The 27,517-nt window shown below is 41.3% G+C and overlaps 84 pseudogenes; all 84 read left to right on the top strand.

Annotated features, from left to right (window-relative positions):
- Positions 1-3: 3 nt before the first annotated feature.
- On the top strand, positions 4-122 carry LOC137896729 (5S ribosomal RNA; annotated as a pseudogene).
- Positions 123-317: 195 nt separating this feature from the next.
- On the top strand, positions 318-436 carry LOC137896673 (5S ribosomal RNA; annotated as a pseudogene).
- Positions 437-631: 195 nt separating this feature from the next.
- LOC137897106 (5S ribosomal RNA) lies at positions 632-750 on the top strand (annotated as a pseudogene).
- A 195-nt stretch (positions 751-945) lies between these two features.
- On the top strand, positions 946-1,064 carry LOC137896564 (5S ribosomal RNA; annotated as a pseudogene).
- Positions 1,065-1,259: 195 nt separating this feature from the next.
- Positions 1,260-1,378, top strand: LOC137897535 (5S ribosomal RNA; annotated as a pseudogene).
- A 196-nt stretch (positions 1,379-1,574) lies between these two features.
- Positions 1,575-1,693, top strand: LOC137897849 (5S ribosomal RNA; annotated as a pseudogene).
- A 195-nt stretch (positions 1,694-1,888) lies between these two features.
- Positions 1,889-2,007, top strand: LOC137896365 (5S ribosomal RNA; annotated as a pseudogene).
- Positions 2,008-2,202: 195 nt separating this feature from the next.
- On the top strand, positions 2,203-2,321 carry LOC137896451 (5S ribosomal RNA; annotated as a pseudogene).
- A 195-nt stretch (positions 2,322-2,516) lies between these two features.
- On the top strand, positions 2,517-2,635 carry LOC137897322 (5S ribosomal RNA; annotated as a pseudogene).
- Positions 2,636-2,831: 196 nt separating this feature from the next.
- On the top strand, positions 2,832-2,950 carry LOC137896580 (5S ribosomal RNA; annotated as a pseudogene).
- A 195-nt stretch (positions 2,951-3,145) lies between these two features.
- On the top strand, positions 3,146-3,264 carry LOC137897534 (5S ribosomal RNA; annotated as a pseudogene).
- Positions 3,265-3,460: 196 nt separating this feature from the next.
- Positions 3,461-3,579, top strand: LOC137896824 (5S ribosomal RNA; annotated as a pseudogene).
- Positions 3,580-3,774: 195 nt separating this feature from the next.
- On the top strand, positions 3,775-3,893 carry LOC137896370 (5S ribosomal RNA; annotated as a pseudogene).
- A 195-nt stretch (positions 3,894-4,088) lies between these two features.
- On the top strand, positions 4,089-4,207 carry LOC137896364 (5S ribosomal RNA; annotated as a pseudogene).
- A 195-nt stretch (positions 4,208-4,402) lies between these two features.
- Positions 4,403-4,521, top strand: LOC137896450 (5S ribosomal RNA; annotated as a pseudogene).
- Positions 4,522-5,660: 1,139 nt separating this feature from the next.
- On the top strand, positions 5,661-5,779 carry LOC137896848 (5S ribosomal RNA; annotated as a pseudogene).
- Positions 5,780-5,974: 195 nt separating this feature from the next.
- LOC137896566 (5S ribosomal RNA) lies at positions 5,975-6,093 on the top strand (annotated as a pseudogene).
- A 196-nt stretch (positions 6,094-6,289) lies between these two features.
- On the top strand, positions 6,290-6,408 carry LOC137897888 (5S ribosomal RNA; annotated as a pseudogene).
- A 195-nt stretch (positions 6,409-6,603) lies between these two features.
- Positions 6,604-6,722, top strand: LOC137897221 (5S ribosomal RNA; annotated as a pseudogene).
- Positions 6,723-6,918: 196 nt separating this feature from the next.
- Positions 6,919-7,037, top strand: LOC137897362 (5S ribosomal RNA; annotated as a pseudogene).
- Positions 7,038-7,232: 195 nt separating this feature from the next.
- Positions 7,233-7,351, top strand: LOC137897148 (5S ribosomal RNA; annotated as a pseudogene).
- A 510-nt stretch (positions 7,352-7,861) lies between these two features.
- On the top strand, positions 7,862-7,980 carry LOC137896823 (5S ribosomal RNA; annotated as a pseudogene).
- A 195-nt stretch (positions 7,981-8,175) lies between these two features.
- Positions 8,176-8,294, top strand: LOC137897448 (5S ribosomal RNA; annotated as a pseudogene).
- Positions 8,295-8,488: 194 nt separating this feature from the next.
- On the top strand, positions 8,489-8,607 carry LOC137896655 (5S ribosomal RNA; annotated as a pseudogene).
- Positions 8,608-8,802: 195 nt separating this feature from the next.
- LOC137897110 (5S ribosomal RNA) lies at positions 8,803-8,921 on the top strand (annotated as a pseudogene).
- A 195-nt stretch (positions 8,922-9,116) lies between these two features.
- Positions 9,117-9,235, top strand: LOC137897764 (5S ribosomal RNA; annotated as a pseudogene).
- Positions 9,236-9,431: 196 nt separating this feature from the next.
- LOC137896853 (5S ribosomal RNA) lies at positions 9,432-9,550 on the top strand (annotated as a pseudogene).
- Positions 9,551-9,745: 195 nt separating this feature from the next.
- Positions 9,746-9,864, top strand: LOC137897594 (5S ribosomal RNA; annotated as a pseudogene).
- Positions 9,865-10,059: 195 nt separating this feature from the next.
- Positions 10,060-10,178, top strand: LOC137896619 (5S ribosomal RNA; annotated as a pseudogene).
- A 195-nt stretch (positions 10,179-10,373) lies between these two features.
- LOC137897763 (5S ribosomal RNA) lies at positions 10,374-10,492 on the top strand (annotated as a pseudogene).
- A 195-nt stretch (positions 10,493-10,687) lies between these two features.
- On the top strand, positions 10,688-10,806 carry LOC137897131 (5S ribosomal RNA; annotated as a pseudogene).
- A 195-nt stretch (positions 10,807-11,001) lies between these two features.
- On the top strand, positions 11,002-11,120 carry LOC137896628 (5S ribosomal RNA; annotated as a pseudogene).
- A 195-nt stretch (positions 11,121-11,315) lies between these two features.
- On the top strand, positions 11,316-11,434 carry LOC137897532 (5S ribosomal RNA; annotated as a pseudogene).
- Positions 11,435-11,630: 196 nt separating this feature from the next.
- Positions 11,631-11,749, top strand: LOC137896654 (5S ribosomal RNA; annotated as a pseudogene).
- Positions 11,750-11,944: 195 nt separating this feature from the next.
- Positions 11,945-12,063, top strand: LOC137896667 (5S ribosomal RNA; annotated as a pseudogene).
- A 195-nt stretch (positions 12,064-12,258) lies between these two features.
- LOC137896438 (5S ribosomal RNA) lies at positions 12,259-12,377 on the top strand (annotated as a pseudogene).
- A 195-nt stretch (positions 12,378-12,572) lies between these two features.
- On the top strand, positions 12,573-12,691 carry LOC137897357 (5S ribosomal RNA; annotated as a pseudogene).
- A 195-nt stretch (positions 12,692-12,886) lies between these two features.
- On the top strand, positions 12,887-13,005 carry LOC137897761 (5S ribosomal RNA; annotated as a pseudogene).
- Positions 13,006-13,200: 195 nt separating this feature from the next.
- Positions 13,201-13,319, top strand: LOC137896691 (5S ribosomal RNA; annotated as a pseudogene).
- Positions 13,320-13,513: 194 nt separating this feature from the next.
- On the top strand, positions 13,514-13,632 carry LOC137896784 (5S ribosomal RNA; annotated as a pseudogene).
- Positions 13,633-13,827: 195 nt separating this feature from the next.
- On the top strand, positions 13,828-13,946 carry LOC137896288 (5S ribosomal RNA; annotated as a pseudogene).
- Positions 13,947-14,141: 195 nt separating this feature from the next.
- LOC137896739 (5S ribosomal RNA) lies at positions 14,142-14,260 on the top strand (annotated as a pseudogene).
- A 195-nt stretch (positions 14,261-14,455) lies between these two features.
- LOC137897760 (5S ribosomal RNA) lies at positions 14,456-14,574 on the top strand (annotated as a pseudogene).
- A 195-nt stretch (positions 14,575-14,769) lies between these two features.
- Positions 14,770-14,888, top strand: LOC137896953 (5S ribosomal RNA; annotated as a pseudogene).
- Positions 14,889-15,084: 196 nt separating this feature from the next.
- LOC137896471 (5S ribosomal RNA) lies at positions 15,085-15,203 on the top strand (annotated as a pseudogene).
- Positions 15,204-15,398: 195 nt separating this feature from the next.
- On the top strand, positions 15,399-15,517 carry LOC137897176 (5S ribosomal RNA; annotated as a pseudogene).
- A 195-nt stretch (positions 15,518-15,712) lies between these two features.
- LOC137896287 (5S ribosomal RNA) lies at positions 15,713-15,831 on the top strand (annotated as a pseudogene).
- A 195-nt stretch (positions 15,832-16,026) lies between these two features.
- Positions 16,027-16,145, top strand: LOC137896707 (5S ribosomal RNA; annotated as a pseudogene).
- Positions 16,146-16,340: 195 nt separating this feature from the next.
- On the top strand, positions 16,341-16,459 carry LOC137897758 (5S ribosomal RNA; annotated as a pseudogene).
- A 195-nt stretch (positions 16,460-16,654) lies between these two features.
- LOC137896690 (5S ribosomal RNA) lies at positions 16,655-16,773 on the top strand (annotated as a pseudogene).
- A 194-nt stretch (positions 16,774-16,967) lies between these two features.
- LOC137896653 (5S ribosomal RNA) lies at positions 16,968-17,086 on the top strand (annotated as a pseudogene).
- A 195-nt stretch (positions 17,087-17,281) lies between these two features.
- Positions 17,282-17,400, top strand: LOC137896286 (5S ribosomal RNA; annotated as a pseudogene).
- A 195-nt stretch (positions 17,401-17,595) lies between these two features.
- LOC137896689 (5S ribosomal RNA) lies at positions 17,596-17,714 on the top strand (annotated as a pseudogene).
- Positions 17,715-17,908: 194 nt separating this feature from the next.
- LOC137896652 (5S ribosomal RNA) lies at positions 17,909-18,027 on the top strand (annotated as a pseudogene).
- Positions 18,028-18,222: 195 nt separating this feature from the next.
- On the top strand, positions 18,223-18,341 carry LOC137896952 (5S ribosomal RNA; annotated as a pseudogene).
- A 196-nt stretch (positions 18,342-18,537) lies between these two features.
- Positions 18,538-18,656, top strand: LOC137896470 (5S ribosomal RNA; annotated as a pseudogene).
- A 195-nt stretch (positions 18,657-18,851) lies between these two features.
- LOC137897175 (5S ribosomal RNA) lies at positions 18,852-18,970 on the top strand (annotated as a pseudogene).
- Positions 18,971-19,165: 195 nt separating this feature from the next.
- On the top strand, positions 19,166-19,284 carry LOC137896285 (5S ribosomal RNA; annotated as a pseudogene).
- A 195-nt stretch (positions 19,285-19,479) lies between these two features.
- On the top strand, positions 19,480-19,598 carry LOC137896738 (5S ribosomal RNA; annotated as a pseudogene).
- Positions 19,599-19,793: 195 nt separating this feature from the next.
- LOC137897757 (5S ribosomal RNA) lies at positions 19,794-19,912 on the top strand (annotated as a pseudogene).
- Positions 19,913-20,107: 195 nt separating this feature from the next.
- Positions 20,108-20,226, top strand: LOC137896688 (5S ribosomal RNA; annotated as a pseudogene).
- Positions 20,227-20,420: 194 nt separating this feature from the next.
- LOC137896651 (5S ribosomal RNA) lies at positions 20,421-20,539 on the top strand (annotated as a pseudogene).
- Positions 20,540-20,734: 195 nt separating this feature from the next.
- On the top strand, positions 20,735-20,853 carry LOC137896284 (5S ribosomal RNA; annotated as a pseudogene).
- Positions 20,854-21,048: 195 nt separating this feature from the next.
- Positions 21,049-21,167, top strand: LOC137896737 (5S ribosomal RNA; annotated as a pseudogene).
- A 195-nt stretch (positions 21,168-21,362) lies between these two features.
- On the top strand, positions 21,363-21,481 carry LOC137897756 (5S ribosomal RNA; annotated as a pseudogene).
- A 195-nt stretch (positions 21,482-21,676) lies between these two features.
- LOC137896951 (5S ribosomal RNA) lies at positions 21,677-21,795 on the top strand (annotated as a pseudogene).
- A 196-nt stretch (positions 21,796-21,991) lies between these two features.
- On the top strand, positions 21,992-22,110 carry LOC137896469 (5S ribosomal RNA; annotated as a pseudogene).
- A 195-nt stretch (positions 22,111-22,305) lies between these two features.
- Positions 22,306-22,424, top strand: LOC137896708 (5S ribosomal RNA; annotated as a pseudogene).
- A 195-nt stretch (positions 22,425-22,619) lies between these two features.
- LOC137896950 (5S ribosomal RNA) lies at positions 22,620-22,738 on the top strand (annotated as a pseudogene).
- Positions 22,739-22,934: 196 nt separating this feature from the next.
- Positions 22,935-23,053, top strand: LOC137896467 (5S ribosomal RNA; annotated as a pseudogene).
- A 195-nt stretch (positions 23,054-23,248) lies between these two features.
- LOC137897174 (5S ribosomal RNA) lies at positions 23,249-23,367 on the top strand (annotated as a pseudogene).
- A 195-nt stretch (positions 23,368-23,562) lies between these two features.
- On the top strand, positions 23,563-23,681 carry LOC137896283 (5S ribosomal RNA; annotated as a pseudogene).
- Positions 23,682-23,876: 195 nt separating this feature from the next.
- On the top strand, positions 23,877-23,995 carry LOC137896736 (5S ribosomal RNA; annotated as a pseudogene).
- A 195-nt stretch (positions 23,996-24,190) lies between these two features.
- LOC137897755 (5S ribosomal RNA) lies at positions 24,191-24,309 on the top strand (annotated as a pseudogene).
- A 195-nt stretch (positions 24,310-24,504) lies between these two features.
- Positions 24,505-24,623, top strand: LOC137896687 (5S ribosomal RNA; annotated as a pseudogene).
- Positions 24,624-24,817: 194 nt separating this feature from the next.
- Positions 24,818-24,936, top strand: LOC137896650 (5S ribosomal RNA; annotated as a pseudogene).
- A 195-nt stretch (positions 24,937-25,131) lies between these two features.
- On the top strand, positions 25,132-25,250 carry LOC137896282 (5S ribosomal RNA; annotated as a pseudogene).
- Positions 25,251-25,445: 195 nt separating this feature from the next.
- LOC137896686 (5S ribosomal RNA) lies at positions 25,446-25,564 on the top strand (annotated as a pseudogene).
- Positions 25,565-25,758: 194 nt separating this feature from the next.
- On the top strand, positions 25,759-25,877 carry LOC137896649 (5S ribosomal RNA; annotated as a pseudogene).
- A 195-nt stretch (positions 25,878-26,072) lies between these two features.
- On the top strand, positions 26,073-26,191 carry LOC137896949 (5S ribosomal RNA; annotated as a pseudogene).
- A 196-nt stretch (positions 26,192-26,387) lies between these two features.
- Positions 26,388-26,506, top strand: LOC137896466 (5S ribosomal RNA; annotated as a pseudogene).
- Positions 26,507-26,701: 195 nt separating this feature from the next.
- LOC137897241 (5S ribosomal RNA) lies at positions 26,702-26,820 on the top strand (annotated as a pseudogene).
- Positions 26,821-27,015: 195 nt separating this feature from the next.
- Positions 27,016-27,134, top strand: LOC137896281 (5S ribosomal RNA; annotated as a pseudogene).
- Positions 27,135-27,329: 195 nt separating this feature from the next.
- LOC137896735 (5S ribosomal RNA) lies at positions 27,330-27,448 on the top strand (annotated as a pseudogene).
- The last annotated feature ends 69 nt before the right edge of the window (positions 27,449-27,517 follow it).

Raw genomic sequence — 27,517 nt, 5'->3', positions numbered from 1 at the left:
CCGGCTCACGGCCATACCTGCCTGGGAGTGCCCAATCTCATCAGATCTTGGAAGCCAAGCAGGCATGGGCCTGGTTAGTACATTTGCAGGGGACTCACTTGGAATACCAGGTGCTGTGAGCTTTTAAATTGGTCAGAATTTTGAATTGACAGAAAAAAAATCTACCTGGGATGAATGCGATCATGGAATTCAGGACTTGACGACTGATTGTAGAAAAATGTGTTTTAGTTGTCTGGTTAAAGAAAGTTGCATTTGTTGCTGAAGTTGTTGAAAATTGGACAAATCTATAAATACCATGTTTTCTATATACTCGTTCAGCTCATGGCCATACCTGCCTGGGAGTGCCCAATCTCATCAGATCTTGGAAGCCAAGCAGGTGTGGGCCTGGTCAGTACATGTGCAGGAGACTCACTTGGAATACCAGGTGCTGTGAGCTTTTAAATTGGTCAGAATTTTGAATTTAAAGAAAAAAATCTTCCTGGGATGAATGCGATCATGGAATTCAGGACTTGACGACTGATTGTAGAAAAATGTGTTTTAGTTGTCTGGTTAAAGAAAGTTGCCTTTGTTGCTGAAGTTGTTTAAAATTGTGACAAATCTATATATACTATGTTTTCTATACTGTACCCCAGCTCACGGCCATACCTGCCTGGGAGTGCTCAATCTCATCAGATCTTGGAGGCTGAGCAGGCGTGGGCCTGGTCAGTACAAGTGCAGGAGACTCACTTGGAATACCAGGTGCTGTGAGCTTTTAAATTGGTCAGAATTTTGGATTTAAAGAAAAAAATCTACCTGGGATGAATGCGATCATGGAATTCAGGACTTGACGACTGATTGTAGAAAAATGTGTTTTAGTTGTCTGGTTAAAGAAAGTTGCCTTTGTTGCTGAAGTTGTTTAAAATTGTGACAAATCTATATATACTATGTTTTCTATACTGTACCCCAGCTCACGGCCATACCTGCCTGGGAGTGCCCAATCTCGTCAGATCTTGGAAGCCAAGCGGGCACGGGCCTGGTTGGTACATGTGCAGGAGACTCACTTGGAATACCAGGTGCTGTGAGCTTTTAAATTGGTCAGAGTTTTGGATTTAAAGAAAAAAATCTACCTGGAATGAATGCGATCATGGAATTCAGGACTTGACGACTGATTGTAGAAAAATGTGTTTTAGTTGTCTGGTTAAAGAAAGTTGCCTTTGTTGCTGAAGTTGTTTAAAATTGTGACAAATCTATATATACTATGTTTTCTATACTGTGCTCCGGCTCACGGCCATACCTGCCTGGGAGTGCCCAATCTCATCAGATCTTGGAAGCCAAGCGGGCATGGGCCTGGTTAGTACATGTGCAGGAGACTCACTTGGAATACCGGGTGCTGTGAGCTTTTAAATTGGTCAGAATTTTGGATTTAAAGAAAACAAATCTACCTGGGATGAATGCGATCATGGAATTCAGGACTTGACGACTGATTGTAGAAAAATGTGTTTTAGTTGTCTGGTTAAAGAAAGTTACCTTTGTTGCTGAAGTTGTTTAAAATTGTGACAAATCTATATATACTATGTTTTCTATACCGCGCTCCGGCTCACGGCCATACCTGCCTGGGAGTGCCCAATCTCATCAGATCTTGGAAGCCAAGCAGGCATGGGCCTGGTTAGTACGTGTGCAGGAGACTCACTTGGAATACCAGGTGCTGTGAGCTTTTAAATTGGTCAGAGTTTTGGATTTAAAGAAAAAAATCTACCTGGGATGAATGCGATCATGGAATTCAGGACTTGACGACTGATTGTAGAAAAATGTGTTTTAGTTGTCTGGTTAAAGAAAGTTGCCTTTGATGCTGAAGTTGTTTAAAATTGTGACAAATCTATATATACTATGTTTTCTATGCTGTGTTCCAGCTCACGGCCATACCTGCCTGGGAGTGCCCAATCTCGTCGGATCTTGGAAGCCAAGCAGGCGTGGGCCTGGTTAGTACATTTGCAGGGGACTCACTTGGAATACCAGGTGCTGTGAGCTTTTAAATTGGTCAGAATTTTGAATTGACAGAAAAAAAATCTACCTGGGATGAATGCGATCATGGAATTCAGGACTTGACGACTGATTGTAGAAAAATGTGTTTTAGTTGTCTGGTTAAAGAAAGTTGCATTTGTTGCTGAAGTTGTTGAAAATTGGACAAATCTATAAATACCATGTTTTCTATATAGTCGTTCAGCTCACGGCCATACCTGCCTGGGAGTGCCCAATCTCATCAGATCTTGGAAGCCAAGCAGGTGTGGGCCTGGTCAGTACATGTGCAGGAGACTCACTTGGAATACCAGGTGCTGTGAGCTTTTAAATTGGTCAGAATTTTGAATTTAAAGAAAAAAATCTTCCTGGGATGAATGCGATCATGGAATTCAGGACTTGACGACTGATTGTAGAAAAATGTGTTTTAGTTGTCTGGTTAAAGAAAGTTGCCTTTGTTGCTGAAGTTGTTTAAAATTGTGACAAATCTATATATACTATGTTTTCTATACTGTACCCCAGCTCACGGCCATACCTGCCTGGGAGTGCCCAGTCTCATCAGATCTTGGAGGCTGAGCAGGCGTGGGCCTGGTCAGTATAAGTGCAGGAGACTCACTTGGAATACCAGGTGCTGTGAGCTTTTAAATTGGTCAGAATTTTGGATTTAAAGAAAAAAAATCTACCTGGGATGAATGCGATCATGGAATTCAGGACTTGACGACTGATTGTAGAAAAATGTGTTTTTGTTGTCTGGTTAAAGAAAGTTGCCTTTGTTGCTGAAGTTGTTTAAAATTGTGACAAATCTATATATACTATGTTTTCTATGCTGTACTCCAGCTCACAGCCATACCTGCCTGGGAGTGCCCAATCTCGTCAGATCTTGGAAGCCAAGCGGGCACGGGCCTGGTTGGTACATGTGCAGGAGACTCACTTGGAATACCAGGTGCTGTGAGCTTTTAAATTGGTCAGAGTTTTGGATTTAAAGAAAAAAATCTACCTGGAATGAATGCGATCATGGAATTCAGGACTTGACGACTGATTGTAGAAAAATGTGTTTTAGTTGTCTGGTTAAAGAAAGTTGCCTTTGTTGCTGAAGTTGTTTAAAATTGTGACAAATCTATATATACTATGTTTTCTATACTGTGCTCCGGCTCACGGCCATACCTGCCTGGGAGTGCCCAATCTCATCAGATCTTGGAAGCCAAGCGGGCATGGGCCTGGTTAGTACATGTGCAGGAGACTCACTTGGAATACCGGGTGCTGTGAGCTTTTAAATTGGTCAGAATTTTGGATTTAAAGAAAACAAATCTACCTGGGATGAATGCGATCATGGAATTCAGGACTTGACGACTGATTGTAGAAAAATGTGTTTTAGTTGTCTGGTTAAAGAAAGTTGCCTTTGTTGCTGAAGTTGTTTAAAATTGTGACAAATCTATAAATACCATGTTTTCTATGTAGGCACTCAGCTCACGGCCACACCTGCCTGGGAGTGCCCAATCCCATCAGATCTTGGAAGCCAAGCAGGCATGGGCCTGGTTAGTACGTGTGCAGGAGACTCACTTGGAATACCGGGTGCTGTGAGCTTTTAAATTGGTCAGAATTTTGGATTTAAAGAAAAAAATCTACCTGGGATGAATGCGATCATGGAATTCAGGACTTGACGACTGATTGTAGAAAAATGTGTTTTAGTTGTCTGGTTAAAGAAAGTTACCTTTGTTGCTGAAGTTGTTTAAAATTGTGACAAATCTATATATACTATGTTTTCTATACCGCGCTCCGGCTCACGGCCATACCTGCCTGGGACTGCCCAATCTCATCAGATCTTGGAAGCCAAGCAGGCATGGGCCTGGTTAGTATGTGTGCAGGAGACTCACTTGGAATACCAGGTGCTGTGAGCCTTTAAATTGGTCAGAGTTTTGGATTTAAAGAAAAAAATCTACCTGGGATGAATGCGATCATGGAATTCAGGACTTGACGACTGATTGTAGAAAAATGTGTTTTAGTTGTCTGGTTAAAGAAAGTTGCCTTTGATGCTGAAGTTGTTTAAAATTGTGACAAATCTATATATACTATGTTTTCTATGCTGCGTTCCAGCTCACGGCCATACCTGCCTGGGAGTGCCCAATCTCGTCGGATCTTGGAAGCCAAGCAGGCGTGGGCCTGGTTAGTACATTTGCAGGGGACTCACTTGGAATACCAGGTGCTGTGAGCTTTTAAATTGGTCAGAATTTTGAATTGACAGAAAAAAAATCTACCTGGGATGAATGCGATCATGGAATTCAGGACTTGACGACTGATTGTAGAAAAATGTGTTTTAGTTGTCTGGTTAAAGAAAGTTGCATTTGTTGCTGAAGTTGTTGAAAATTGGACAAATCTATAAATACCATGTTTTCTATATACTCGTTCAGCTCACGGCCATACCTGCCTGGGAGTGCCCAATCTCATCAGATCTTGGAAGCCAAGCAGGTGTGGGCCTGGTCAGTACATGTGCAGGAGACTCACTTGGAATACCAGGTGCTGTGAGCTTTTAAATTGGTCAGAATTTTGAATTTAAAGAAAAAAATCTTCCTGGGATGAATGCGATCATGGAATTCAGGACTTGACAACTGATTGTAGAAAAATGTGTTTTAGTTGTCTGGTTAAAGAAAGTTGCCTTTGTTGCTGAAGTTGTTTAAAATTGTGACAAATCTATATATACTATGTTTTCTATACTGTACTCCGGCTCGCGGCCATACCTGCCTGGGAGTGCCCAATCTCGTCAGATCTTGGAAGCCAAGCAGGCATGGGGCTGGTTAGTACATGTGCAGGAGACCCACTTGGAACACCAGGTCCGGTGAGCTTTTAAATTGGTCAGAATTTTGAATTGACAGAAAAAAAATCTACCTGGGATGAATGCGATCATGGAATTCAGGACTTAACGACTGATTGTAGAAAAATGTGTTTTAGTTGTCTGGTTAAAGAAAGTTGCCTTTGTTGCTGAAGTTGTTTAAAATTGTGACAAATCTATATATACTATGTTTTCTATACTGTACCCCAGCTCACGGCCATACCTGCCTGGGAGTGCCCAGTCTCATCAGATCTTGGAGGCCGAGCAGGTGCGGGCCTGGTCAGCACATGTGCAGGAGACTCACTTGGAATACCAGGTGCTGTGAGCTTTTAAATTGGTCAGAATTTTGGATTTAAAGAAAAAAAATCTACCTGGGATGAATGCGATCATGGAATTCAGGACTTGACGACTGATTGTAGAAAAATGTGTTTTAGTTGTCTGGTTAAAGAAAGTTGCCTTTGTTGCTGAAGTTGTTTAAAATTGTGACAAATCTATATATACTATGTTTTCTATGCTGTACTCCAGCTCACAGCCATACCTGCCTGGGAGTGCCCAATCTCGTCAGATCTTGGAAGCCAAGCGGGCACGGGCCTGGTTGGTACATGTGAAGGAGACTCACTTGGAATACCAGGTCCCTTGAGCTTTTAAATTGGTCAGAATTTTGGATTTAAAGAAAAAAATCTACCTGGGATGAATGCGATCATGGAATTCAGGACTTGACGACTGATTGTAGAAAAATGTGTTTTAGTTGTCTGGTTAAAGAAAGTTGCCTTTGTTGCTGAAGTTGTTTAAAATTGTGACAAATCTATATATACTATGTTTTCTATACTGTGCTCCGGCTCACGGCCATACCTGCCTGGGAGTGCCCAATCTCATCAGATCTTGGAAACCAAGCGGGCATGGGCCTGGTTAGTACATGTGCAGGAGACTCACTTGGAATACCGGGTGCTGTGAGCTTTTAAATTGGTCAGAATTTTGGATTTAAAGAAAAAAATCTACCTGGGATAAATGCGATCATGGAATTCAGGACTTGACGTCTGATTGTAGAAAAATGTGTTTTAGTTGTCTGGTTACAGAAAGTTGCCTTTGTTGCTGAAGTTGTTTAAAATTGTGACAAATCTATATATACTATGTTTTCTATACCGTGCTCCGGCTCACGGCCATACCTGCCTGGGAGTGCCCAATCTCATCAGATCTTGGAGGCCAAGCAGGCGTGGGCCTGGTCAGTACATGTGCAGGAGACTCACTTGGAATACCAGGTGCTGTGAGCTTTTAAATTTGTCAGAATTTTGGATTTAAAGAAAAAAAATCTACCTGGGATGAATGCGATCATGGAATTCAGGACTTGACGACTGATTGTAGAAAAATGTGTTTTAGTTGTCTGGTTAAAGAAAGTTGCCTTTGTTGCTGAAGTTGTTTAAAATTGTGACAAATCTATAAATACCATGTTTTCTATGTAGGCACTCAGCTCACGGCCACACCTGCCTGGGAGTGCCCAATCTCATCAGATCTTGGAAGCCAAGCAGGCGTGGGCCTGGTTAGTACGTGTGCAGGAGACTCACTTGGAATACCGGGTGCTGTGAGCTTTTAAATTGGTCAGAATTTTGGATTTAAAGAAAAAAATCTACCTGGGATGAATGCGATCATGGAATTCAGGACTTGACGACTGATTGTAGAAAAATGTGTTTTAGTTGTCTGGTTAAAGAAAGTTGCCTTTGTTGCTGAAGTTGTTTAAAATTGTGACAAATCTATATATACTATGTTTTCTATACTGTACTCCAGCTCACAGCCATACCTGCCTGGGAGTGCCCAGTCTCGTCAGATCTTGGAAGCCAAGCAGGCATGGGCCTGGTGAGTACATGTGCAGGAGACTCGCTTGGATTACCAGGTGCTGTGAGCTTTTCAATTGGTCAGAATTTTGAATTGACAGAAAAAAAATCTACCTGGGATGAATGCGATCATGGAATTCAGGACTTGACGACTGATTGTAGAAAAATGTGCTTTAGTTGTCTGGTTAAAGAAAGTTGCCTTTGTTGCTGAAGTTGTTTAAAATTGTGACAAATCTATATATACTATGTTTTCTATGCTGTACTCCGGCTCACGGCCATACCTACCTGGGAGTGCCCAATCTCGTCAGATCTTGGAAGCCAAGCAGGCATGGGCTTGGTTAGTGCGTGTGCGGGAGACTCACTTGGAGTACCAGGTGCTGTGAGCTTTTAAATTGGTCAGAGTTTTGGATTTAAAGAAAAAAATCTACCTGGGATGAATGCGATCATGGAATTCAGGACTTGACGACTGATTGTAGAAAAATGTGTTTTAGTTGTCTGGTTAAAGAAAGTTGCCTTTGTTGCTGAAGTTGTTTAAAATTGTGACAAATCTATATATACTATGTTTTCTATACTGTACCCCAGCTCACGGCCATACCTGCCTGGGAGTGCCCAATCTCATCAGATCTTGGAGGCCGAGCAGGCGTGGGCCTGGTCAGTACATGTGCAGGAGACTCACTTGGAATACCAGGTGCTGTGAGCTTTTAAATTGGTCAGAATTTTGGATTTAAAGAAAAAAAATCTACCTGGGATGAATGCGATCATGGAATTCAGGACTTGACGACTGATTGTAGAAAAATGTGTTTTAGTTGTCTGGTTAAAGAAAGTTGCCTTTGTTGCTGAAGTTGTTTAAAATTGTGACAAATCTATATATACTATGTTTTCTATGCTGTACTCCAGCTCACAGCCATACCTGCCTGGGAGTGCCCAATCTCGTCAGATCTTGGAAGCCAAGCGGGCACGGGCCTGGTTGGTCCATGTGAAGGAGACTCACTTGGAATACCAGGTCCCGTGAGCTTTTAAATTGGTCAGAATTTTGAATTTAAAGAAAAAAATCTTCCTGGGATGAATGCAATCATGGAATTCAGGACTTGACGACTGATTGTAGAAAAATGTGTTTTAGTTGTCTGGTTAAAGAAAGTTGCCTTTGTTGCTGAAGTTGTTTAAAATTGTGACAAATCTATATATACTATGTTTTCTATACCGTACTCCAGCTCACGGCCATACCCGCCTGAGAGTGCCCAATCTCGTCAGATCTTGGAAGCCGAGCAGGCACGGGCCTGGTTAGTACATGTGCAGGAGACTCACTTGGAATACCAGGTGCTGTGAGCTTTTAAATTGGTCAGAATTTTGAATTTAAAGAAAAAAATCTTCCTGGGATGAATGCGATCATGGAATTCAGGACTTGACAACTGATTGTAGAAAAATGTGTTTTAGTTGTCTGGTTAAAGAAAGTTGCCTTTGTTGCTGAAGTTGTTTAAAATTGTGACAAATCTATATATACTATGTTTTCTATACTGTGCTCCAGCTCACGGCCATACCTGCCTGGGAGTGCCCAATCTCATCAGATCTTGGAAGCCAGGCAGGCACGGGCCTGCTTAGTACATGTGCGGGAGACTCACTTGCAATACCAGGTGCTGTGAGCTTTTAAATTGGTCAGAATTTTGAATTTAAAGAAAAAAATCTTCCTGGGATGAATGCAATCATTGAATTCAGGACTTGACGACTGATTGTAGAAAAATGTGTTTTAGTTGTCTGGTTAAAGAAAGTTGCCTTTGTTGCTGAAGTTGTTTAAAATTGTGACAAATCTATATATACTATGTTTCTATGCTGTACTCCGGCTCACGGCCATACCTGCCTGGGAGTGCCCAATCTCATCAGATCTTGGAAGCCAAGCAGGCACGGGCATGGTTAGTACATGTGCGGGAGACTCACTTGGAATACCAGGTGCTGTGAGCTTTTAAATTGGTCAGAATTTTGAATTTAAAGAAAAAAATCTTCCTGGGATGAATGCAATCATGGAATTCAGGACTTGACGACTGATTGTAGAAAAATGTGTTTTAGTTGTCTGGTTAAAGAAAGTTGCCTTTGTTGCTGAAGTTGTTTAAAATTGTGACAAATCTATATATACTATGTTTTCTATACCGTACTCCAGCTCGCGGCCATACCCACCTGAGAGTGCCCAATCTCGTCAGATCTTGGAAGCCAAGCAGGCACGGGCCTGGCTAGTACATGTGCAGGAGACTCACTTGGAATACCAGGTGCTGTGAGCTTTTAAATTGGTCAGAATCTTGAATTTAAAGAAAAAAATCTTCCTGGGATGAATGCGATCATGGAATTCAGGACTTGACAACTGATTGTAGAAAAATGTGTTTTAGTTGTCTGGTTAAAGAAAGTTGCCTTTGTTGCTGAAGTTGTTTAAAATTGTGACAAATCTATATATACTATGTTTTCTATACTGTACTCCAGCTCACGGCCATACCTGCCTGGGAGTGCCCAATCTCGTCAGATCTTGGAAGCCAAGCAGGCGCGGGCCTGGTTAGTACGTGCGCAGGAGACTCACTTGGAACACCAGGTGCTGTGAGCTTTTAAATTGGTCAGAATTTTGAATTGACAGAAAAGAAATCTACCTGGGATGAATGCGATCATGGAATTCAGGACTTGACGACTGATTGTAGAAAAATGTGTTTTAGTTGTCTGGTTAAAGAAAGTTGCCTTTGTTGCTGAAGTTGTTTAAAATTGTGACAAATCTATATATACTATGTTTTCTATACCGTACTCCAGCTCACGGCCATACCCGCCTGAGAGTGCCCAATCTCGTCAGATCTTGGAAGCCGAGCAGGCACGGGCCTGGTTAGTACATGTGCAGGAGACTCGCTTGGAATACCAGGTGCTGTGAGCTTTTAAATTGGTCAGAATTTTGAATTTAAAGAAAAAAATCTTCCTGGGATGAATGCGATCATGGAATTCAGGACTTGACAACTGATTGTAGAAAAATGTGTTTTAGTTGTCTGGTTAAAGAAAGTTGCCTTTGTTGCTGAAGTTGTTTAAAATTGTGACAAATCTATATATACTATGTTTTCTATACTGTACTCCAGCTCACGGCCATACCTGCCTGGGAGTGCCCAATCTCATCAGATCTTGGAAGCCAAGCAGGCAGGGGCCTGGTTAGTACATGTGCGGGAGACTCACTTGGAATACCAGGTGCTGTGAGCTTTTAAATTGGTCAGAATTTTGAATTTAAAGAAAAAAATCTTCCTGGGATGAATGCAATCATGGAATTCAGGACTTGACGACTGATTGTAGAAAAATGTGTTTTAGTTGTCTGGTTAAAGAAAGTTGCCTTTGTTGCTGAAGTTGTTTAAAATTGTGACAAATCTATATATAATATGTTTTCTATACCGTACTCCAGCTCACGGCCATACCCGCCTGAGAGTGCCCAATCTCATCAGATCTTGGAAGCCGAGCAGGCACGGGCCTGGTTAGTACATGTGCAGGAGACTCACTTGGAATACCAGGTGCTGTGAGCTTTTAAATTGGTCAGAATTTTGAATTTAAAGAAAAAAATCTTCCTGGGATGAATGCGATCATGGAATTCAGGACTTGACAACTGATTGTAGAAAAATGTGTTTTAGTTGTCTGGTTAAAGAAAGTTGCCTTTGTTGCTGAAGTTGTTTAAAATTGTGACAAATCTATATATACTATGTTTTCTATACTGTACTCCAGCTCACGGCCATACCTGCCTGGGAGTGCCCAATCTCGTCAGATCTTGGAAGCCAAGCAGGCGCGGGCCTGGTTAGTACGTGCGCAGGAGACTCACTTGGAACACCAGGTGCTGTGAGCTTTTAAATTGGTCAGAATTTTGAATTGACAGAAAAAAAATCTACCTGGGATGAATGCGATCATGGAATTCAGGACTTGACGACTGATTGTAGAAAAATGTGTTTTAGTTGTCTGGTTAAAGAAAGTTGCCTTTGTTGCTGAAGTTGTTTAAAATTGTGACAAATCTATATATACTATGTTTCTATACTGTGCTCCGGCTCACGGCCATACCTGCCTGGGAGTGCCCAATCTCATCAGATCTTGGAAGCCAAGCAGGCACGGGCATGGTTAGTACATGTGCGGGAGACTCACTTGGAATACCAGGTGCTGCGAGCTTTTAAATTGGTCAGAATTTTGAATTTAAAGAAAAAAATCTTCCTGGGATGAATGCAATCATGGAATTCAGGACTTGACGACTGATTGTAGAAAAATGTGTTTTAGTTGTCTGGTTAAAGAAAGTTGCCTTTGTTGCTGAAGTTGTTTAAAATTGTGACAAATCTATATATACTATGTTTTCTATACCGTACTCCAGCTCACGGCCATACCCGCCTGAGAGTGCCCAATCTCATCAGATCTTGGAAGCCAGGCAGGCACGGGCCTGGTTAGTACATGTGCAGGAGACTCACTTGGAATACCAGGTGCTGTGAGCTTTTAAATTGGTCAGAATTTTGAATTTAAAGAAAAAAATCTTCCTGGGATGAATGCGATCATGGAATTCAGGACTTGACAACTGATTGTAGAAAAATGTGTTTTAGTTGTCTGGTTAAAGAAAGTTGCCTTTGTTGCTGAAGTTGTTTAAAATTGTGACAAATCTATATATACTATGTTTTCTATACTGTACTCCAGCTCACGGCCATACCTGCCTGGGAGTGCCCAATCTCATCAGATCTTGGAAGCCAAGCAGGCATGGGCCTGGTTAGTACATGTGCAGGGGACTCACTTGGAATACCAGGTGCTGTGAGCTTTTAAATTGGTCAGAATTTTGAATTTAAAGAAAAAAAATCTACCTGGGATGAATGTGATCATGGAATTCAGGACTTGACGACTGATTGTATAAAAATGTGTTGTACTTGTCTTGTTAAAGAAAGTTGCCTTTGTTGCTGAAGTTGTTTAAAATTGTGACAAATCTATATATACTATGTTTTCTATGACATGCTCTAGCTCACGGCCATACCTGCCTGGGAGTGCCCAATCTCATCAGATCTTGGAAGCCAAGCAGGCACGGGCATGGTTAGTACATGTGCGGGAGACTCACTTGGAATACCAGGTGCTGTGAGCTTTTAAATTGGTCAGAATTTTGAATTTAAAGAAAAAAATCTTCCTGGGATGAATGCAATCATGGAATTCAGGACTTGACGACTGATTGTAGAAAAATGTGTTTTAGTTGTCTGGTTAAAGAAAGTTGCCTTTGTTGCTGAAGTTGTTTAAAATTGTGACAAATCTATATATACTATGTTTTCTATACCGTACTCCAGCTCACGGCCATACCCGCCTGAGAGTGCCCAATCTTGTCAGATCTTGGAAGCCAAGCAGGCACGGGCCTGGTTAGTACATGTGCAGGAGACTCACTTGGAATACCAGGTGCTGTGAGCTTTTAAATTGGTCAGAATTTTGAATTTAAAGAAAAAAATCTTCCTGGGATGAATGCGATCATGGAATTCAGGACTTGACAACTGATTGTAGAAAAATGTGTTTTAGTTGTCTGGTTAAAGAAAGTTGCCTTTGTTGCTGAAGTTGTTTAAAATTGTGACAAATCTATATATACCATGTTTTCTATACTGTACTCCAGCTCACGGCCATACCTGCCTGGGAGTGCCCAATCTCATCAGATCTTGGAAGCCAAGCAGGCATGGGCCTGGTTAGTACATGTGCAGGAGACTCACTTGGAATACCAGGTGCTGTGAGCTTTTAAATTGGTCAGAATTTTGAATTTAAAGAAAAAAATCTTCCTGGGATGAATGCAATCATGGAATTCAGGACTTGACGACTGATTGTAGAAAAATGTGTTTTAGTTGTCTGGTTAAAGAAAGTTGCCTTTGTTGCTGAAGTTGTTTAAAATTGTGACAAATCTATATATACTATGTTTTCTATACCGTACTCCAGCTCACGGCCATACCCGCCTGAGAGTGCCCAATCTCGTCAGATCTTGCAAGCCGAGCAGGCACGGGCCTGGTCAGTACATGTGCAGGAGACTCACTTGGAATACCAGGTGCTGTGAGCTTTTAAATTGGTCAGAATTTTGAATTTAAAGAAAAAAATCTTCCTGGGATGAATGCGATCATGGAATTCAGGACTTGACAACTGATTGTAGAAAAATGTGTTTTAGTTGTCTGGTTAAAGAAAGTTGCCTTTGTTGCTGAAGTTGTTTAAAATTGTGACAAATCTATATATACTATGTTTTCTATACTCTGCTCCAGCTCACGGCCATACCTGCCTGGGAGTGCCCAATCTCGTCAGATCTTGGAAGCCAAGCAGGCGCGGGCCTGGTTAGTACGTGCGCAGGAGACTCACTTGGAACACCAGGTGCTGTGAGCTTTTAAATTGGTCAGAATTTTGAATTGACAGAAAAAAATCTACCTGGGATGAATGCGATCATGGAATTCAGGACTTGACGACTGATTGTAGAAAAATGTGTTTTAGTTGTCTGGTTAAAGAAAGTTGCCTTTGTTGCTGAAGTTGTTTAAAATTGTGACAAATCTATATATACTATGTTTTCTATACTGTACTCCAGCTCACGGCCATACCTGCCTGGGAGTGCCCAATCTCATCAGATCTTGGAAGCCAGGCAGGCACGGGCCTGGTTAGTACATGTGCGGGAGACTCACTTGGAATACCAGGTGCTGTGAGCTTTTAAATTGGTCAGAATTTTGAATTTAAAGAAAAAAATCTTCCTGGGATGAATGCAATCATTGAATTCAGGACTTGACGACTGATTGTAGAAAAATGTGTTTTAGTTGTCTGGTTAAAGAAAGTTGCCTTTGTTGCTGAAGTTGTTTAAAATTGTGACAAATCTATATATACTATGTTTCTATACTGTACTCCGGCTCACGGCCATACCTGCCTGGGAGTGCCCAATCTCATCAGATCTTGGAAGCCAAGCAGGCAGGGGCATGGTTAGTACATGTGCGGGAGACTCACTTGGAATACCAGGTGCTGTGAGCTTTTAAATTGGTCAGAATTTTGAATTTAAAGAAAAGAATCTTCCTGGGATGAATGCAATCATGGAATTCAGGACTTGACGACTGATTGTAGAAAAATGTGTTTTAGTTGTCTGGTTAAAGAAAGTTGCCTTTGTTGCTGAAGTTGTTTAAAATTGTGACAAATCTATATATACTATGTTTTCTATACCGTACTCCAGCTCACGGCCATACCCGCCTGAGAGTGCCCAATCTCGTCAGATCTTGGAAGCCAAGCAGGCACGGGCCTGGTTAGTACATGTGCAGGAGACTCACTTGGAATGCCAGGTGCTGTGAGCTTTTAAATTGGTCAGAATTTTGAATTTAAAGAAAAAAATCTTCCTGGGATGAATGCGATCATGGAATTCAGGACTTGACAACTGATTGTAGAAAAATGTGTTTTAGTTGTCTGGTTAAAGAAAGTTGCCTTTGTTGCTGAAGTTGTTTAAAATTGTGACAAATCTATATATACTATGTTTTCTATACTGTACTCTAGCTCACGGCCATGCCTGCCTGGGAGTGCCCAATCTCATCAGATCTTGGAAGCCAGGCAGGCATGGGCCTGGTTAGTACATGTGCAGGAGACTCACTTGGAATACCAGGTGCTGTGAGCTTTTAAATTGGTCAGAATTTTGAATTTAAAGAAAAAAATCTTCCTGGGATGAATGCGATCATGGAATTCAGGACTTGACAACTGATTGTAGAAAAATGTGTTTTAGTTGTCTGGTTAAAGAAAGTTGCCTTTGTTGCTGAAGTTGTTTAAAATTGTGACAAATCTATATATACTATGTTTTCTATACTCTGCTCCAGCTCACGGCCATACCTGCCTGGGAGTGCCCAATCTCGTCAGATCTTGGAAGCCAAGCAGGCGCGGGCCTGGTTAGTACGTGCGCAGGAGACTCACTTGGAACACCAGGTGCTGTGAGCTTTTAAATTGGTCAGAATTTTGAATTGACAGAAAAAAATCTACCTGGGATGAATGCGATCATGGAATTCAGGACTTGACGACTGATTGTAGAAAAATGTGTTTTAGTTGTCTGGTTAAAGAAAGTTGCCTTTGTTGCTGAAGTTGTTTAAAATTGTGACAAATCTATATATACTATGTTTTCTATACTGTACTCCAGCTCACGGCCATGCCTGCCTGGGAGTGCCCAATCTCATCAGATCTTGGAAGCCAGGCAGGCATGGGCCTGGTTAGTACATGTGCAGGAGACTCACTTGGAATACCAGGTGCTGTGAGCGTTTAAATTGGTCAGAATTTTGAATTTAAAGAAAAAAAATCTACCTGGGATGAATGTGATCATGGAATTCAGGACTTGACGACTGATTGTAGAAAAATGTGTTTTAGTTGTCTGGTTAAAGAAAGTTGCCTTTGTTGCTGAAGTTGTTTAAAATTGTGACAAATCTATATATACTATGTTTTCTATGACGTGCTCTAGCTCGCGGCCATACCTGCCTGGGAGTGCCCAGTCTCATCAGATCTTGGAAGCCAAGCAGGCACGGGCCTGGTTAGTACATGTGCAGGAGACTCACTTGGAATACCAGGTGCTGTGAGCTTTTAAATTGGTCAGAATTTTGAATTTAAAGAAAAAAATCTTCCTGGGATGAATGCGATCATGGAATTCAGGACTTGACAACTGATTGTAGAAAAATGTGTTTTAGTTGTCTGGTTAAAGAAAGTTGCCTTTGTTGCTGAAGTTGTTTAAAATTGTGACAAATCTATATATACTATGTTTTCTATGCTGTACTCCAGCTCACGGCCATACCTACCTGGGAGTGCCCAATCTCATCAGATCTTGGAAGCCAAGCAGGCACGGGCATGGTTAGTACATGTGCGGGAGACTCACTTGGAATACCAGGTGCTGTGAGCTTTTAAATTGGTCAGAATTTTGAATTTAAAGAAAAAAATCTTCCTGGGATGAATGCAATCATGGAATTCAGGACTTGACGACTGATTGTAGAAAAATGTGTTTTAGTTGTCTGGTTAAAGAAAGTTGCCTTTGTTGCTGAAGTTGTTTAAAATTGTGACAAATCTATATATACTATGTTTTCTATACCGTACTCCAGCTCACGGCCATACCCGCCTGAGAGTGCCCAATCTCGTCAGATCTTGGAAGCCAAGCAGGCACGGGCCTGGTTAGTACATGTGCAGGAGACTCACTTGGAATGCCAGGTGCTGTGAGCTTTTAAATTGGTCAGAATTTTGAATTTAAAGAAAAAAATCTTCCTGGGATGAATGCGATCATGGAATTCAGGACTTGACAACTGATTGTAGAAAAATGTGTTTTAGTTGTCTGGTTAAAGAAAGTTGCCTTTGTTGCTGAAGTTGTTTAAAATTGTGACAAATCTATATATACTATGTTTTCTATACTGTACTCCAGCTCACGGCCATGCCTGCCTGGGAGTGCCCAATCTCATCAGATCTTGGAAGCCAGGCAGGCATGGGCCTGGTTAGTACGTGTGCAGGAGACTCACTTGGAATACCAGGTGCTGTGAGCTTTTAAATTGGTCAGAATTTTGAATTTAAAGAAAAAAATCTTCCTGGGATGAATGCGATCATGGAATTCAGGACTTGACAACTGATTGTAGAAAAATGTGTTTTAGTTGTCTGGTTAAAGAAAGTTGCCTTTGTTGCTGAAGTTGTTTAAAATTGTGACAAATCTATATATACTATGTTTTCTATACTCTGCTCCAGCTCACGGCCATACCTGCCTGGGAGTGCCCAATCTCGTCAGATCTTGGAAGCCAAGCAGGCGCGGGCCTGGTTAGTACGTGCGCAGGAGACTCACTTGGAACACCAGGTGCTGTGAGCTTTTAAATTGGTCAGAATTTTGAATTGACAGAAAAAAATCTACCTGGGATGAATGCGATCATGGAATTCAGGACTTGACGACTGATTGTAGAAAAATGTGTTTTAGTTGTCTGGTTAAAGAAAGTTGCCTTTGTTGCTGAAGTTGTTTAAAATTGTGACAAATCTATATATACTATGTTTTCTATACTGTACTCCAGCTCACGGCCATACCTGCCTGGGAGTGCCCAATCTCATCAGATCTTGGAAGCCAGGCAGGCACGGGCCTGGTTAGTACATGTGCGGGAGACTCACTTGGAATACCAGGTGCTGTGAGCTTTTAAATTGGTCAGAATTTTGAATTTGCAGAAAAAAATCTTCCTGGGATGAATGCAATCATTGAATTCAGGACTTGACGACTGATTGTAGAAAAATGTGTTTTAGTTGTCTGGTTAAAGAAAGTTGCCTTTGTTGCTGAAGTTGTTTAAAATTGTGACAAATCTATATATACTATGTTTCTATACTGTACTCCGGCTCACGGCCATACCTGCCTGGGAGTGCCCAATCTCATCAGATCTTGGAAGCCAAGCAGGCACGGGCATGGTTAGTACATGTGCGGGAGACTCACTTGGAATACCAGGTGCTGTGAGCTTTTAAATTGGTCAGAATTTTGAATTTAAAGAAAAAAATCTTCCTGGGATGAATGCAATCATGGAATTCAGGACTTGACGACTGATTGTAGAAAAATGTGTTTTAGTTGTCTGGTTAAAGAAAGTTGCCTTTGTTGCTGAAGTTGTTTAAAATTGTGACAAATCTATATATACTATGTTTTCTATACCGTACTCCAGCTCACGGCCATACCCGCCTGAGAGTGCCCAATCTCGTCAGATCTTGGAAGCCAAGCAGGCACGGGCCTGGTTAGTACATGTGCAGGAGACTCACTTGGAATGCCAGGTGCTGTGAGCTTTTAAATTGGTCAGAATTTTGAATTGACAGAAAAAAATCTACCTGGGATGAATGCGATCATGGAATTCAGGACTTGACGACTGATTGTAGAAAAATGTGTTTTAGTTGTCTGGTTAAAGAAAGTTGCCTTTGTTGCTGAAGTTGTTTAAAATTGTGACAAATCTATATATACTATGTTTTCTATACTGTACTCCAGCTCACGGCCATACCTGCCTGGGAGTGCCCAATCTCATCAGATCTTGGAAGCCAGGCAGGCACGGGCCTGGTTAGTACATGTGCGGGAGACTCACTTGGAATACCAGGTGCTGTGAGCTTTTAAATTGGTCAGAATTTTGAATTTAAAGAAAAAAATCTTCCTGGGATGAATGCAATCATTGAATTCAGGACTTGACGACTGATTGTAGAAAAATGTGTTTTAGTTGTCTGGTTAAAGAAAGTTGCCTTTGTTGCTGAAGTTGTTTAAAATTGTGACAAATCTATATATACTATGTTTCTATACTGTACTCCGGCTCACGGCCATACCTGCCTGGGAGTGCCCAATCTCATCAGATCTTGGAAGCCAAGCAGGCACGGGCATGGTTAGTACATGTGCGGGAGACTCACTTGGAATACCAGGTGCTGTGAGCTTTTAAATTGGTCAGAATTTTGAATTTAAAGAAAAAAATCTTCCTGGGATGAATGCAATCATGGAATTCAGGACTTGACGACTGATTGTAGAAAAATGTGTTTTAGTTGTCTGGTTAAAGAAAGTTGCCTTTGTTGCTGAAGTTGTTTAAAATTGTGACAAATCTATATATACTATGTTTTCTATACTGTACTCCAGCTCACGGCCATGCCTGCCTGGGAGTGCCCAATCTCATCAGATCTTGGAAGCCAGGCAGGCATGGGCCTGGTTAGTACATGTGCAGGAGACTCACTTGGAATACCAGGTGCTGTGAGCGTTTAAATTGGTCAGAATTTTGAATTTAAAGAAAAAAAATCTACCTGGGATGAATGTGATCATGGAATTCAGGACTTGACGACTGATTGTAGAAAAATGTGTTTTAGTTGTCTGGTTAAAGAAAGTTGCCTTTGTTGCTGAAGTTGTTTAAAATTGTGACAAATCTATATATACTATGTTTTCTATGACGTGCTCTAGCTCGCGGCCATACCTGCCTGGGAGTGCCCAGTCTCATCAGATCTTGGAAGCCAAGCAGGCACGGGCCTGGTTAGTACATGTGCAGGAGACTCACTTGGAATACCAGGTGCTGTGAGCTTTTAAATTGGTCAGAATTTTGAATTTAAAGAAAAAAATCTTCCTGGGATGAATGCGATCATGGAATTCAGGACTTGACAACTGATTGTAGAAAAATGTGTTTTAGTTGTCTGGTTAAAGAAAGTTGCCTTTGTTGCTGAAGTTGTTTAAAATTGTGACAAATCTATATATACTATGTTTTCTATGCTGTACTCCAGCTCACGGCCATACCTACCTGGGAGTGCCCAATCTCATCAGATCTTGGAAGCCAAGCAGGCACGGGCATGGTTAGTACATGTGCGGGAGACTCACTTGGAATACCAGGTGCTGTGAGCTTTTAAATTGGTCAGAATTTTGAATTTAAAGAAAAAAATCTTCCTGGGATGAATGCAATCATGGAATTCAGGACTTGACGACTGATTGTAGAAAAATGTGTTTTAGTTGTCTGGTTAAAGAAAGTTGCCTTTGTTGCTGAAGTTGTTTAAAATTGTGACAAATCTATATATACTATGTTTTCTATACCGTACTCCAGCTCACGGCCATACCCGCCTGAGAGTGCCCAATCTCGTCAGATCTTGGAAGCCAAGCAGGCACGGGCCTGGTTAGTACATGTGCAGGAGACTCACTTGGAATGCCAGGTGCTGTGAGCTTTTAAATTGGTCAGAATTTTGAATTTAAAGAAAAAAATCTTCCTGGGATGAATGCGATCATGGAATTCAGGACTTGACAACTGATTGTAGAAAAATGTGTTTTAGTTGTCTGGTTAAAGAAAGTTGCCTTTGTTGCTGAAGTTGTTTAAAATTGTGACAAATCTATATATACTATGTTTTCTATACTGTACTCCAGCTCACGGCCATGCCTGCCTGGGAGTGCCCAATCTCATCAGATCTTGGAAGCCAGGCAGGCATGGGCCTGGTTAGTACATGTGCAGGAGACTCACTTGGAATACCAGGTGCTGTGAGCTTTTAAATTGGTCAGAATTTTGAATTTAAAGAAAAAAATCTTCCTGGGATGAATGCGATCATGGAATTCAGGACTTGACAACTGATTGTAGAAAAATGTGTTTTAGTTGTCTGGTTAAAGAAAGTTGCCTTTGTTGCTGAAGTTGTTTAAAATTGTGACAAATCTATATATACTATGTTTTCTATACTCTGCTCCAGCTCACGGCCATACCTGCCTGGGAGTGCCCAATCTCGTCAGATCTTGGAAGCCAAGCAGGCGCGGGCCTGGTTAGTACGTGCGCAGGAGACTCACTTGGAACACCAGGTGCTGTGAGCTTTTAAATTGGTCAGAATTTTGAATTGACAGAAAAAAATCTACCTGGGATGAATGCGATCATGGAATTCAGGACTTGACGACTGATTGTAGAAAAATGTGTTTTAGTTGTCTGGTTAAAGAAAGTTGCCTTTGTTGCTGAAGTTGTTTAAAATTGTGACAAATCTATATATACTATGTTTTCTATACTGTACTCCAGCTCACGGCCATACCTGCCTGGGAGTGCCCAATCTCATCAGATCTTGGAAGCCAGGCAGGCACGGGCCTGGTTAGTACATGTGCGGGAGACTCACTTGGAATACCAGGTGCTGTGAGCTTTTAAATTGGTCAGAATTTTGAATTTAAAGAAAAACATCTTCCTGGGATGAATGCAATCATTGAATTCAGGACTTGACGACTGATTGTAGAAAAATGTGTTTTAGTTGTCTGGTTAAAGAAAGTTGCCTTTGTTGCTGAAGTTGTTTAAAATTGTGACAAATCTATATATACTATGTTTCTATACTGTACTCCGGCTCACGGCCATACCTGCCTGGGAGTGCCCAATCTCATCAGATCTTGGAAGCCAAGCAGGCACGGGCATGGTTAGTACATGTGCGGGAGACTCACTTGGAATACCAGGTGCTGTGAGCTTTTAAATTGGTCAGAATTTTGAATTTAAAGAAAAAAATCTTCCTGGGATGAATGCAATCATGGAATTCAGGACTTGACGACTGATTGTAGAAAAATGTGTTTTAGTTGTCTGGTTAAAGAAAGTTGCCTTTGTTGCTGAAGTTGTTTAAAATTGTGACAAATCTATATATACTATGTTTTCTATACCGTACTCCAGCTCACGGCCATACCCGCCTGAGAGTGCCCAATCTCGTCAGATCTTGGAAGCCAAGCAGGCACGGGCCTGGTTAGTACATGTGCAGGAGACTCACTTGGAATGCCAGGTGCTGTGAGCTTTTAAATTGGTCAGAATTTTGAATTTAAAGAAAAAAATCTTCCTGGGATGAATGCGATCATGGAATTCAGGACTTGACAACTGATTGTAGAAAAATGTGTTTTAGTTGTCTGGTTAAAGAAAGTTGCCTTTGTTGCTGAAGTTGTTTAAAATTGTGACAAATCTATATATACTATGTTTTCTATACTGTACTCCAGCTCACGGCCATGCCTGCCTGGGAGTGCCCAATCTCATCAGATCTTGGAAGCCAGGCAGGCATGGGCCTGGTTAGTACATGTGCAGGAGACTCACTTGGAATACCAGGTGCTGTGAGCTTTTAAATTGGTCAGAATTTTGAATTTAAAGAAAAAAATCTTCCTGGGATGAATGCGATCATGGAATTCAGGACTTGACAACTGATTGTAGAAAAATGTGTTTTAGTTGTCTGGTTAAAGAAAGTTGCCTTTGTTGCTGAAGTTGTTTAAAATTGTGACAAATCTATATATACTATGTTTTCTATACTCTGCTCCAGCTCACGGCCATACCTGCCTGGGAGTGCCCAATCTCGTCAGATCTTGGAAGCCAAGCAGGCGCGGGCCTGGTTAGTACGTGCGCAGGAGACTCACTTGGAACACCAGGTGCTGTGAGCTTTTAAATTGGTCAGAATTTTGAATTGACAGAAAAAAATCTACCTGGGATGAATGCGATCATGGAATTCAGGACTTGACGACTGATTGTAGAAAAATGTGTTTTAGTTGTCTGGTTAAAGAAAGTTGCCTTTGTTGCTGAAGTTGTTTAAAATTGTGACAAATCTATATATACTATGTTTTCTATACTGTACTCCAGCTCACGGCCATGCCTGCCTGGGAGTGCCCAATCTCATCAGATCTTGGAAGCCAGGCAGGCATGGGCCTGGTTAGTACATGTGCAGGAGACTCACTTGGAATACCAGGTGCTGTGAGCGTTTAAATTGGTCAGAATTTTGAATTTAAAGAAAAAAAATCTACCTGGGATGAATGTGATCATGGAATTCAGGACTTGACGACTGATTGTAGAAAAATGTGTTTTAGTTGTCTGGTTAAAGAAAGTTGCCTTTGTTGCTGAAGTTGTTTAAAATTGTGACAAATCTATATATACTATGTTTTCTATGACGTGCTCTAGCTCGCGGCCATACCTGCCTGGGAGTGCCCAGTCTCATCAGATCTTGGAAGCCAAGCAGGCACGGGCCTGGTTAGTACATGTGCAGGAGACTCACTTGGAATACCAGGTGCTGTGAGCTTTTAAATTGGTCAGAATTTTGAATTTAAAGAAAAAAATCTTCCTGGGATGAATGCGATCATGGAATTCAGGACTTGACAACTGATTGTAGAAAAATGTGTTTTAGTTGTCTGGTTAAAGAAAGTTGCCTTTGTTGCTGAAGTTGTTTAAAATTGTGACAAATCTATATATACTATGTTTTCTATACTCTGCTCCAGCTCACGGCCATACCTGCCTGGGAGTGCCCAATCTCGTCAGATCTTGGAAGCCAAGCAGGCGCGGGCCTGGTTAGTACGTGCGCAGGAGACTCACTTGAAACACCAGGTGCTGTGAGCTTTTAAATTGGTCAGAATTTTGAATTGACAGAAAAAAATCTACCTGGGATGAATGCGATCATGGAATTCAGGACTTGACGACTGATTGTAGAAAAATGTGTTTTAGTTGTCTGGTTAAAGAAAGTTGCCTTTGTTGCTGAAGTTGTTTAAAATTGTGACAAATCTATATATACTATGTTTTCTATACTGTACTCCAGCTCACGGCCATGCCTGCCTGGGAGTGCCCAATCTCATCAGATCTTGGAAGCCAGGCAGGCATGGGCCTGGTTAGTACATGTGCAGGAGACTCACTTGGAATACCAGGTGCTGTGAGCGTTTAAATTGGTCAGAATTTTGAATTTAAAGAAAAAAAATCTACCTGGGATGAATGTGATCATGGAATTCAGGACTTGACGACTGATTGTAGAAAAATGTGTTTTAGTTGTCTGGTTAAAGAAAGTTGCCTTTGTTGCTGAAGTTGTTTAAAATTGTGACAAATCTATATATACTATGTTTTCTATGACGTGCTCTAGCTCGCGGCCATACCTGCCTGGGAGTGCCCAGTCTCATCAGATCTTGGAAGCCAAGCAGGCACGGGCCTGGTTAGTACATGTGCAGGAGACTCACTTGGAATACCAGGTGCTGTGAGCTTTTAAATTGGTCAGAATTTTGAATTTAAAGAAAAACATCTTCCTGGGATGAATGCGATCATGGAATTCAGGACTTGACAACTGATTGTAGAAAAATGTGTTTTAGTTGTCTGGTTAAAGAAAGTTGCCTTTGTTGCTGAAGTTGTTTAAAATTGTGACAAATCTATATATACTATGTTTTCTATGCTGTACTCCAGCTCACGGCCATACCTACCTGGGAGTGCCCAATCTCATCAGATCTTGGAAGCCAAGCAGGCACGGGCATGGTTAGTACATGTGCGGGAGACTCACTTGGAATACCAGGTGCTGTGAGCTTTTAAATTGGTCAGAATTTTGAATTTAAAGAAAAAAATCTTCCTGGGATGAATGCAATCATGGAATTCAGGACTTGACGACTGATTGTAGAAAAATGTGTTTTAGTTGTCTGGTTAAAGAAAGTTGCCTTTGTTGCTGAAGTTGTTTAAAATTGTGACAAATCTATATATACTATGTTTTCTATACCGTACTCCAGCTCACGGCCATACCCGCCTGAGAGTGCCCAATCTCGTCAGATCTTGGAAGCCAAGCAGGCACGGGCCTGGTTAGTACATGTGCAGGAGACTCACTTGGAATGCCAGGTGCTGTGAGCTTTTAAATTGGTCAGAATTTTGAATTTAAAGAAAAAAATCTTCCTGGGATGAATGCGATCATGGAATTCAGGACTTGACAACTGATTGTAGAAAAATGTGTTTTAGTTGTCTGGTTAAAGAAAGTTGCCTTTGTTGCTGAAGTTGTTTAAAATTGTGACAAATCTATATATACTATGTTTTCTATACTGTACTCCAGCTCACGGCCATGCCTGCCTGGGAGTGCCCAATCTCATCAGATCTTGGAAGCCAGGCAGGCATGGGCCTGGTTAGTACATGTGCAGGAGACTCACTTGGAATACCAGGTGCTGTGAGCTTTTAAATTGGTCAGAATTTTGAATTTAAAGAAAAAAATCTTCCTGGGATGAATGCGATCATGGAATTCAGGACTTGACAACTGATTGTAGAAAAATGTGTTTTAGTTGTCTGGTTAAAGAAAGTTGCCTTTGTTGCTGAAGTTGTTTAAAATTGTGACAAATCTATATATACTATGTTTTCTATACTCTGCTCCAGCTCACGGCCATACCTGCCTGGGAGTGCCCAATCTCGTCAGATCTTGGAAGCCAAGCAGGCGCGGGCCTGGTTAGTACGTGCGCAGGAGACTCACTTGGAACACCAGGTGCTGTGAGCTTTTAAATTGGTCAGAATTTTGAATTGACAGAAAAAAATCTACCTGGGATGAATGCGATCATGGAATTCAGGACTTGACGACTGATTGTAGAAAAATGTGTTTTAGTTGTCTGGTTAAAGAAAGTTGCCTTTGTTGCTGAAGTTGTTTAAAATTGTGACAAATCTATATATACTATGTTTTCTATACTGTACTCCAGCTCACGGCCATACCTGCCTGGGAGTGCCCAATCTCATCAGATCTTGGAAGCCAGGCAGGCACGGGCCTGGTTAGTACATGTGCGGGAGACTCACTTGGAATACCAGGTGCTGTGAGCTTTTAAATTGGTCAGAATTTTGAATTTAAAGAAAAAAATCTTCCTGGGATGAATGCAATCATTGAATTCAGGACTTGACGACTGATTGTAGAAAAATGTGTTTTAGTTGTCTGGTTAAAGAAAGTTGCCTTTGTTGCTGAAGTTGTTTAAAATTGTGACAAATCTATATATACTATGTTTCTATACTGTACTCCGGCTCACGGCCATACCTGCCTGGGAGTGCCCAATCTCATCAGATCTTGGAAGCCAAGCAGGCACGGGCATGGTTAGTACATGTGCGGGAGACTCACTTGGAATACCAGGTGCTGTGAGCTTTTAAATTGGTCAGAATTTTGAATTTAAAGAAAAAAATCTTCCTGGGATGAATGCAATCATGGAATTCAGGACTTGACGACTGATTGTAGAAAAATGTGTTTTAGTTGTCTGGTTAAAGAAAGTTGCCTTTGTTGCTGAAGTTGTTTAAAATTGTGACAAATCTATATATACTATGTTTTCTATACCGTACTCCAGCTCACGGCCATACCCGCCTGAGAGTGCCCAATCTCGTCAGATCTTGGAAGCCAAGCAGGCACGGGCCTGGTTAGTACATGTGCAGGAGACTCACTTGGAATGCCAGGTGCTGTGAGCTTTTAAATTGGTCAGAATTTTGAATTGACAGAAAAAAATCTACCTGGGATGAATGCGATCATGGAATTCAGGACTTGACGACTGATTGTAGAAAAATGTGTTTTAGTTGTCTGGTTAAAGAAAGTTGCCTTTGTTGCTGAAGTTGTTTAAAATTGTGACAAATCTATATATACTATGTTTTCTATACTGTACTCCAGCTCACGGCCATACCTGCCTGGGAGTGCCCAATCTCATCAGATCTTGGAAGCCAGGCAGGCACGGGCCTGGTTAGTACATGTGCGGGAGACTCACTTGGAATACCAGGTGCTGTGAGCTTTTAAATTGGTCAGAATTTTGAATTTAAAGAAAAAAATCTTCCTGGGATGAATGCAATCATTGAATTCAGGACTTGACGACTGATTGTAGAAAAATGTGTTTTAGTTGTCTGGTTAAAGAAAGTTGCCTTTGTTGCTGAAGTTGTTTAAAATTGTGACAAATCTATATATACTATGTTTCTATACTGTACTCCGGCTCACGGCCATACCTGCCTGGGAGTGCCCAATCTCATCAGATCTTGGAAGCCAAGCAGGCACGGGCATGGTTAGTACATGTGCGGGAGACTCACTTGGAATACCAGGTGCTGTGAGCTTTTAAATTGGTCAGAATTTTGAATTTAAAGAAAAAAATCTTCCTGGGATGAATGCAATCATGGAATTCAGGACTTGACGACTGATTGTAGAAAAATGTGTTTTAGTTGTCTGGTTAAAGAAAGTTGCCTTTGTTGCTGAAGTTGTTTAAAATTGTGACAAATCTATATATACTATGTTTTCTATACTGTACTCCAGCTCACGGCCATGCCTGCCTGGGAGTGCCCAATCTCATCAGATCTTGGAAGCCAGGCAGGCATGGGCCTGGTTAGTACATGTGCAGGAGACTCACTTGGAATACCAGGTGCTGTGAGCGTTTAAATTGGTCAGAATTTTGAATTTAAAGAAAAAAAATCTACCTGGGATGAATGTGATCATGGAATTCAGGACTTGACGACTGATTGTAGAAAAATGTGTTTTAGTTGTCTGGTTAAAGAAAGTTGCCTTTGTTGCTGAAGTTGTTTAAAATTGTGACAAATCTATATATACTATGTTTTCTATGACGTGCTCTAGCTCGCGGCCATACCTGCCTGGGAGTGCCCAGTCTCATCAGATCTTGGAAGCCAAGCAGGCACGGGCCTGGTTAGTACATGTGCAGGAGACTCACTTGGAATACCAGGTGCTGTGAGCTTTTAAATTGGTCAGAATTTTGAATTTAAAGAAAAAAATCTTCCTGGGATGAATGCGATCATGGAATTCAGGACTTGACAACTGATTGTAGAAAAATGTGTTTTAGTTGTCTGGTTAAAGAAAGTTGCCTTTGTTGCTGAAGTTGTTTAAAATTGTGACAAATCTATATATACTATGTTTTCTATGCTGTACTCCAGCTCACGGCCATACCTACCTGGGAGTGCCCAATCTCATTAGATCTTGGAAGCCAAGCAGGCACGGGCATGGTTAGTACATGTGCGGGAGACTCACTTGGAATACCAGGTGCTGTGAGCTTTTAAATTGGTCAGAATTTTGAATTTAAAGAAAAAAATCTTCCTGGGATGAATGCAATCATGGAATTCAGGACTTGACGACTGATTGTAGAAAAATGTGTTTTAGTTGTCTGGTTAAAGAAAGTTGCCTTTGTTGCTGAAGTTGTTTAAAATTGTGACAAATCTATATATACTATGTTTTCTATACCGTACTCCAGCTCACGGCCATACCCGCCTGAGAGTGCCCAATCTCGTCAGATCTTGGAAGCCAAGCAGGCACGGGCCTGGTTAGTACATGTGCAGGAGACTCACTTGGAATGCCAGGTGCTGTGAGCTTTTAAATTGGTCAGAATTTTGAATTTAAAGAAAAAAATCTTCCTGGGATGAATGCGATCATGGAATTCAGGACTTGACAACTGATTGTAGAAAAATGTGTTTTAGTTGTCTGGTTAAAGAAAGTTGCCTTTGTTGCTGAAGTTGTTTAAAATTGTGACAAATCTATATATACTATGTTTTCTATACTGTACTCCAGCTCACGGCCATGCCTGCCTGGGAGTGCCCAATCTCATCAGATCTTGGAAGCCAGGCAGGCATGGGCCTGGTTAGTACATGTGCAGGAGACTCACTTGGAATACCAGGTGCTGTGAGCTTTTAAATTGGTCAGAATTTTGAATTTAAAGAAAAAAATCTTCCTGGGATGAATGCGATCATGGAATTCA

Source organism: Brachionichthys hirsutus, chromosome 7, assembly GCF_040956055.1.
Source record: "Brachionichthys hirsutus isolate HB-005 chromosome 7, CSIRO-AGI_Bhir_v1, whole genome shotgun sequence".
Classification (NCBI taxonomy): domain Eukaryota; kingdom Metazoa; phylum Chordata; class Actinopteri; order Lophiiformes; family Brachionichthyidae; genus Brachionichthys; species Brachionichthys hirsutus.
This window is presented reverse-complemented; position numbering and strand designations above follow the sequence as displayed.